The sequence below is a fragment of the Squalius cephalus genome (assembly GCF_949319135.1).
Source record: "Squalius cephalus genome assembly, chromosome: 3".
Classification (NCBI taxonomy): domain Eukaryota; kingdom Metazoa; phylum Chordata; class Actinopteri; order Cypriniformes; family Leuciscidae; genus Squalius; species Squalius cephalus.
Window position 1 is genome coordinate 30268554 of NC_137124.1, and position 8573 is coordinate 30277126.

Sequence of the window (8573 nt, forward strand, 5' to 3'; positions counted from 1 at the left end):
ATTGGCTGCTCTGCGGCAACTGCAGCAGCCTACCACTGAGCCCTGCGTGACGTCGCGCCTGCCAGAATGGCTGTGGCTTAGCGTATAAAAGACGGGCTCGGGAGCTGCTTACCTGGTTTTCATCGACTGAAGCGAGAACAGCTCGAGGCGCGAGCACGGCAGGTTACGCAATACTCGTTCCCTCTTCTAGAGAGAACCGAGGTTACGTCAGTAACCGAGTACGTTCTCTTACGAGAGGTTCTCTCGTATTGCGTAAGTTGCTTACGCTACGGGAACCCCTTGTCAACGCCGTGCGCGCCAAGCATCAACCACATATAGTCCCAGGGGCACACCCGGGGGACACAGATTAGTGGGAATAAGACGGCCAACTTGAGTGGGCCAGAACATGTACATAAGCACACAGTATCACGTGGCAGGGAATACAGAGCGGCACAGCCGGTCCATACTGAAATGGGAATAACTACCCTTATAGTGCAGCTCAACCAGGGGAGCTAGGATTAATGTGAGAGTAGCCTGCGCGCGAACAAATCTGAGCAGAACATACTCGTAACTTAGACTGACAAAAGTCTAGCCTGCAGGGCAGGAACTTCTAGGTTATAAAACCTAACACATGTAGAGGGGGAGGCCCAGCCTGCCGCCATACAAATGTCGTGAACAGAAATCCCACTGGACCAAGACCACGAAGAGGCCATGCCTCTAGTGGAATGAGCCCTGACGCCCAAGGGGCACTGCAGATCTTTAGACGCATATGCTGCTACGATAGCGTCCACAATCCACCTGGACAGACTCTGTTTCAAGGTGGCGAGGCCCTTGGCGTGGCCACCGAACGAAACGAAGAGCTGCTCCGAGTGCCTGAAGGCGGCGGAGCGCGTGACGTGACAGATAACGCGTACAAATCACCCACACGCTTGACTGATGACAGGGCTATCAGAAAAGCGGTTTTGAGCGAAAGGTGTTTCAAATCCACGGTCTGTAAAGGTTCAAAGGGATGTGCTTTCATGGCCTCCAGGACCATAGAAAGATCCCAAATAGGAACCGACTGGGGTCGCGGGGGATTCATCCTCCTGGCTCCTCTAAGGAAGCGGATGACGAACTCGTCCTTCCTATTGACTAGCCGCGTGTCAACTCTGCGAACGTCGCAATGGCCGCAACGTATACTTTGAGCGTGGAAGGGGTCCTGCCCTTATCCAGTAGCTCTTGAAGGAAACAAAGCACCCCAGAGACCCCACAGGTTTGTGGGTCTAGGTTTTTGTCAGCACACCAGCTAGTAAACACAGACCATTTGGACGCGTAGAGCCTTCTCGTAGAAGGAGCTCTAGACTGCCTGATTGTGTTCACAACCCCTCCTGGCAGGACAACGGGTATCCGTTGATTATCCGTTGATCCGCTGTGTCGACTGGCGGGCCGTCATAGACACAGAGTCCAGTTCTATCCCCAGAAAAGAGGCTGTCTGACTGGGCAGTAATGAGCTCTTGGTCCAATTGACCGTGAGACCTAAGTTTTCCAGATGGCTGAGAAGCAGCGTTCTGTGAGATATTAATTATATCTCCGACTGTGCTAGAATCAACCAATCGTCCAAATAGTTCAATATTCGCATGCCTTGACTTCTGAGGGGGGCGAGAGCCATGCACTTCGTAAATGTACGGGGTGCTAGGGACAGGCCAAACGGGAGGACGGTGTATTGATATACCTGACCGTCGAAGGCGAATCTCAAGAATGGCTTGTGACGGGATATTATCTGAATCTGAAAGTATGCGTCCTTCAGATCGAGAGAGATAAACCAGTCCCTCGGGCGAATTTGCGTGAGGATTTGTCTGGTCGTGAGCATTTTGAACGGTCGCCTCATGAGAACTTTGTTCAAATGTCTCAGATCTAAGATAGGTCTGAGAGCCCCATCCTTCTTTGGTACGAGGAAATACTGGCTGTAGAAGCCTGACTCGCTCTGGGAAGGTGGTACTGGTTCTATGGCCCCTTTGCATAGCAGCTTTGCTATTTCTGCGTGAAGTAGGTGTGCTACTTCTTGATTCACTTTTGTCTCGGTCCGTGCTAGGAAGCGCGGAGGACGGTGAGTGAATTGCAGCGAATAGCCCTGCTTTACTGTATTCAGCACCCATTCTGACACTCCCGGAATAGCTTCCCAGGCTTTTTCATGCATAGCTAGGGGTAGAATGGCCTCTCTGTTCCGGGTGCCACACGGCGTGGGCTCGTGAACCTGAATCTGAGGTATCGGTGCAGTGAGCGTGCTCTCGACGGCTGGCCGGTTTACATGTAACGTCCCGGTCACCTTGAGCGGGGAACATTTCATGGGGAAAAACCCGGAACGCGCGTGTTGTGTTTATCAGTAAGCGTGAGCGCTCGCGGGCGGACACAAGACTTACAACATAGCCGGTGTGTGTCGGCTTTATAGGTTTTGTCCCCTGGGATAAAAGTGTAGCAGAGCGGGCAGTGAGTAGGTGTGGGCACTGTTTTGTGGGCATATTTCCTACATTTAACACTCGAGCGGCATACGCCAGCTTTATGAGAGTGGGTTCTGCATGAGTGAGTGACACGGGGGAACCGTGCTTGTGTGTAGAGATGAACACTGGGAAGCGGGCACATTTTCTACACTCAAGACACCATCGGCAAGAGCCGGATAACCAGAAATTGCACTCTTTATGAGATTTCTCTGGGTCGCCGTAAAAACGGCGTTTGGGTGCAGGTGAGCGGGTTGTACAACGCGCTCGTTGGCTGCAAAATACACATCTGCAGTCGCCTTTTTTAAGGGAACTGACAGAGCGAAACGCTTTGAAGGCGGTCCGGCCGTGGTGGGACTCGACCATCTTCTCCTCCTTGATGCTAGGAGGACTTCGCGGGCTCAGGCGTCAGCGTGATCTTAGGCCGGGGTCCCCGCAGGGGATGCGGCCTGCGGCGGCTTGACGAGCGCAATCTCTGGCGAGCGCCTTGGCGTCGTTGCAAAGGAGGAGGCTGGGAGGACTGCTGGGTAGAGCTCGGGGCAGGAGGCTGCTTTTGAGAGCGGCCTGCGGCGGAGCTCGAGCGTCAAGGCAAGAAGAGCTTCATGGCGTATTTATTATTGCTATAAAGACGTTATCTTGCACATGTTTATCTCGCCAGCCATTTCTATATATAATAATATTAAACCATTTGTCTGTGATGCAATTTTGCTATTCGCAGTCCAGAATAGAGAGAGAGTGCTTTAACGTGGAGCCACAGCGCGCACAACAGAACAGCCCCTGCTTAATGAGTGACAATGAGGACAGAACTAAAAATTAAAACGTGGTTACACTATATATCTGAGATATTAGTCTAATTTTATTTTAGATTTCGGCTTCCAAAGGTTATACAAAGAAGATATTTGAGGTAAAACCATTAAAAACGTTTTATGTTGTAAAATGCAGTACTGTTGCTAAATTGCGTACGCGTTTGATCATAAAAAGAGCTATTAAAAGCACAAAAATCTCCGCAAGAGACGCTGTTCACAAGGCTGCGCGCGCTCCGAAACGGACTGCAATGAGACAAGAAAAGTATACTTAACTTTGGGCATCGTGTGCGCTTCTAAATGATCAAATATACACAAAAAATATGTAAAAATGACCAGCTCTGAGATTCACTTAAAGGGGTCATGAACTGGATTGTTTTATTATTTTATAATGTTGCATGGGGTGCCCTTATAATGTTAGTATGATTTTTACATCAAAAATTGTCATAATTTATAAATAAAAGCCATTTTTCCAAGCCTGATTTCAGCCTGAGATTTGAACGCTCTGTTTTAAGGGGCGTGTCTGCTGTGAGACTGCAGTGCAAACGCCCACTGCTGTGATTGGCTGACATGCTTGCATATGAAATAGCTAGTATTATATGAACTCTCTTGAAAACTTTTACTACGTTTTTACTAGTACAGCTATCGAGATTAACAAATCGTGAAAAATATAGTTTAAAGCATTATATTTAAATCTATTCCATCACATGAAATGTTGCAGCATGATGAGCACTGACTGAGCAGATGACAGACAGTCTGTTGATCGCGTGAATAAAGATCTTATCATTGCAACGCAATTTTTGCACTCTCACAAATGCTTACACCAAATCACAATGCAAACACGATGTGAATGCACAGTAAGAGCTTCGTTGTGTAGTGTAACAGCGTCATTATGTCATCACGAGTTTGGTAAGTGTCCAGATACCTCTCGCGGCTCGCGCTGTGCTGTTTGATTGACAGCTTGGGCGATTGGAAAGGGATCGTTCTTTGATCGCTTTCTGTATAAAATTTAATAACAGTTTAAAAAAGATTATTTTCATAATACTAAAAGAAATTATGTGAAGTTGATCGTTTAGTCACTGAAGCATAAACAGTATTGAACGATTTTAAGAGAAATATCTGAACTTAAATAATTACACCGAAATCACTGATCGCAGATCAGGCATTAGAATACACATGGTTACTTACATGTTGCTGGCAGATCCGTGTCGGGAAATTGTGATTGACTGATTTAATAAAGTTTAACCATGCTGGAATCCGAAGGAAGCTTATGCAGACTGTCTTCTTCCACAAACAGGCGCTGCACAATATTTAGTAAACAGCATGTTTATTGCTTGTAGTAGCTCGATCCGGTTTAGCAATTATCATGTCGTCCTATGTTATTTAGCATGTTTGGGCGAATCGGTGGGCGGGGCTAAACAGGCCGTGTTGAAGTAGGCGTTGATCTTCTTTTGTGGAGGCGGTGTTTTATCCTTTTTGACGTCATAGTTCCCCACTTTGAAAAACGAGTCGTTTGCTGAGCCTGATGTCTATAAAAGCTTTTATTGGACTAACAGGGTAGTTTTCAGTTCTGAAACTTACAGGATATTATTATAGTATGATGATCTCTTACATGTCAAAAGCTCAAGGAAATTTTGATTTCTCAGTTCATCACCCCTTTAAACACAGTTTATGTCTTAAATGGACGTAAATAGTTGGGAGAAAATTATGGTGCATCAGTCACCTATTAGATCTGCACTCGGTCTTAAACCTTCTGACGATTGAGCAATTAATGTGAATCAAACAACAAAAGTCAGAGAAAATCACTCACAGCTCTTGAATGAATAACTTTAGCTTTAATAAGCATTAATCTATCTATGAAAAACTATATGCATTGTTTACATTTGATTACTAAATTAGATTTATTTTCAGACATAAACACTTACCTGGACAGTAATGTTAGTAGACCTTCCTGAAATTAAAGCACTGTGTATATTATTTGTATCTTTGTTTAATTGTATTGTTTGTTTGTTTTTTACCATGTGTTTGTACTTGTTTTTGCTTATCGTTTCCTATCGTATGTATATAAAACAAAAAAGCCTGCACACTGCTGCATAACAAATATATATTTTATTAGTTTTGTTAAAGCATTGCTTTTTCTTTTGCTATATATATTTTACATTTCATAATATAAAGCAATGTTCATTATGTTCTTAATTCTTAAAAAAAATAAAAAATAAAAAACCGCTAAGAATACTGTTAAAGTACCGGATCGATAAGCAGTATCGGTATGAGTGGTAATACCATTAAAACCTTAACGATACCAATCCCTATTTATGTATATATATACATAGGAGAGAGCGAAGCGGGAAGGCCTGAAAACAGATGCGGAGGTTGCTTTGATTCCTCTCCTTATGTGAGTAACACTGGTTTGTAATCACATACAACAGGGGAAACTATACTTAAAGCAAATATTAAAACTAAATCATCAACAATAATAATAATAATAATAATAATAATAATAACAACAATACAAATTTGACACCAAGCAGACTGAAGCAACCTCCACAAGTATCCCAATGATTTGCAGTTATGATGTTAGCTTCTGCTGTTGTTGTATTTACCATGTCGTCCCAGATTGATCATATTACATAACTTCTTGCAAAATGTTTATAAATTTGTTTAGGTTAAGTTCAGGTTAAGGCCATTTTTGTTTTGTCTTAGTGCAGTAAACAACTTGAGTAGTGTGTCACCACTTGATCTTCTGTAAATTATAGGTCTTGAAGCAAAACCATTTGAGAGCCACTGCAGGTTGCTGGAATCAAGAGTGCTGCTGTCTGCTTTCTGTTGGGGGATTTGTTCCCACGCTACACAAGTACACTCTACATGAGTGTCGAGATAAAGCCTACAGTAGATAAATGTGTACCTGTGCTTTTTTTTTTTCTCCATTCTTTCTTCATAATCCCTCGGTTCTATCTTTAGAGTGCATCTGTAATGGAAACAAAGCACTTTTATCTCTCCTCAACATTCTAAGAGTTTTCCTGCCTGCTGGTCTTCTCTTCATTGGCGATGCCCTACCCCTGTGTACACTACGTGTGTGTTAGAGAGAGAGAGAGAGAGATGCTGAGAGCAAACAAGAGCTGGGAGTTGCCCTTGGTCTGCTTAAAGTCTGTGCTATAGGATCGATACTCAAGAGTGGGGCCTCTCCCCTTTCTTCACTCAGGCATTGGGGATTTCTCCCCCATTACACAGTTACAAGGAACAAAGTCTAGAAGAAGTCTATTGATCCCTGTGGCCAGGTTTCAATGAACAATACAGTGCTGTTGGGGGGAAAAAAGAAGCAAAGAGGAGAAAGAAAGATTCCAACCTAAATAAAAACCTGAATTCCTTTGCTTATAATTGCAAAGGACCCATCCCCATCCCCATCTATTTCTCTCTCTCTCTCTCTCTCTCTCTCTCTCTCTCTCTCTCTCTCTCTCTCTCTCTCTCTCTCTCTCTCTCTCTCTATATATATATATATAATTTAATTTAATTTAATATGTACAGTACTGTGCAAAAGTCTTAGGCATGTTAACCCCCCCCCCCCCCCACACGCACACACACACACACAAAAAAAAAAAGGTTTTAAGTCAGTTATTTATATCTTTTGCTTTAGTGTGTCAGTAGGAAATATCAGTTTACATTTCCAAACATTCTTTTTGCCATTAAAATCCAGTGAGATTTGTGTATGTACAAGGAATCTGACAACAGCCAGGATGATCTGATCTCACCATCATCGAGTCCGTCTGTGATTACATGAAGAAACAGAAAAAACTGAGACAAACTAAATCCAGAAGAACTGCGGGAACATCTCCAAGATGCTTGAAGAAACCTTCCTGCAAAGCTACAGTACTGTGAAAAGTACTGGCGCTTGGGTTAAAATGCTGTAAAGTGAGAATGCTTTAAAAAAATAAAATCACAAATTGAATTTATTTATGATTTAACTTCTATTAACTAATCAATATATGGAGTAACGACCCTTTGCGTTTAAAACGGCTTTTGTCCAGGTACACTTGCGCATAGTTTTTCAGGTAGCTTTGCAGGAAGGTTTCTTCAAGCATCTTGGAGACGTTCCCGCAGTTCTTCTGGATTTAGTCAGTCTCAGTTTTTTTCTGTTTCTTCATGTAATCACAGACGGACTCGATGATGGTGAGATCAGATCATGCCGGCTGTTGTCAGACTCCTTGTGTCCAAACTCCTTGTCTCCAGACTCCTAATGGCAAAAAGAATGTTTGGAAATGTAAACTGATATTTTCTACTGACACACTACAGCAAAAGATATAAATAACTGACTTAAAACTATTTTGTTTGGGCGGGGGCGGGGGCGGGGGCGGGGGCGGGGGCGGGGGCGGGGGCATTAACATGCCTAAGACTTTTGCACAGTACTGTATATATATATAAGTATCGAAATGGACATTTTCAAACAGATTTTCTGACCATTTCTGGTTATAAAACACAAACTCTACAGTGTATCTGTGATTAAATGGTCATTAATTACTTCCTATTTCAATAGTGTTTAAATTAGAGCAGTAAGACAGAGCAAAATGTGATTAACTCTAGTTTCAACGCATTTAAGCAGTGGAGCTGAAATGGTATCATTCATTTAGGGACTGTTTGATTGCCAAGCTGTTTGATTATGAGAATCAACTTCTATAAGCAGCAGTCGGAAATGCTATTTTGTTGGTAATGAGATGCAATGACAATGCTGATTAACAAAAAGACATAGAGCTCAGAAGTCGGATCGTGTGCACGCACTGCGTAATGCAAAATATGTACGTGACGTGTGACCACAATCAAATATTTCCCTTGTAATTGTTTTCAGCCAAGGATATCACAACAGATACAAATGGGATATGGGTTTAATTAAAAGCACAATGAAGAAGAAAAAAAGCAAGTCCCTTTTTGGCTGCATCCCACTGCCATTGAGCTGTCCTTGCCCATTATGTGGTTCAACTAGTCGACTCCAGATGTTGTATGTGTGTGCGTGCACAAGAGCTTGTGCGTTTGTGATGCCCATTTTGGTTTGAGAATAGATGGACGGACAGTCTGAATGGGAAATATGTCTCCCCTGCAATGTTAATCTCGTCCTCTCCAGCATCCAGCGTGTCACCCTAATGAAGCCCCTACAGACAGATACTTAAAAAGAGTTAAGAGTAAATTAACCTTCAGGACTTTGCACTTCGTTTTTAATACACTTTATGCATCCATGTCCCGTACACATCCCTGCCAAGGACAACCCCTCTTTTAACAGAAGGAGGTCAGAACAAAAATGTCCCTTACTGGTGGCAACCTTGTGCGG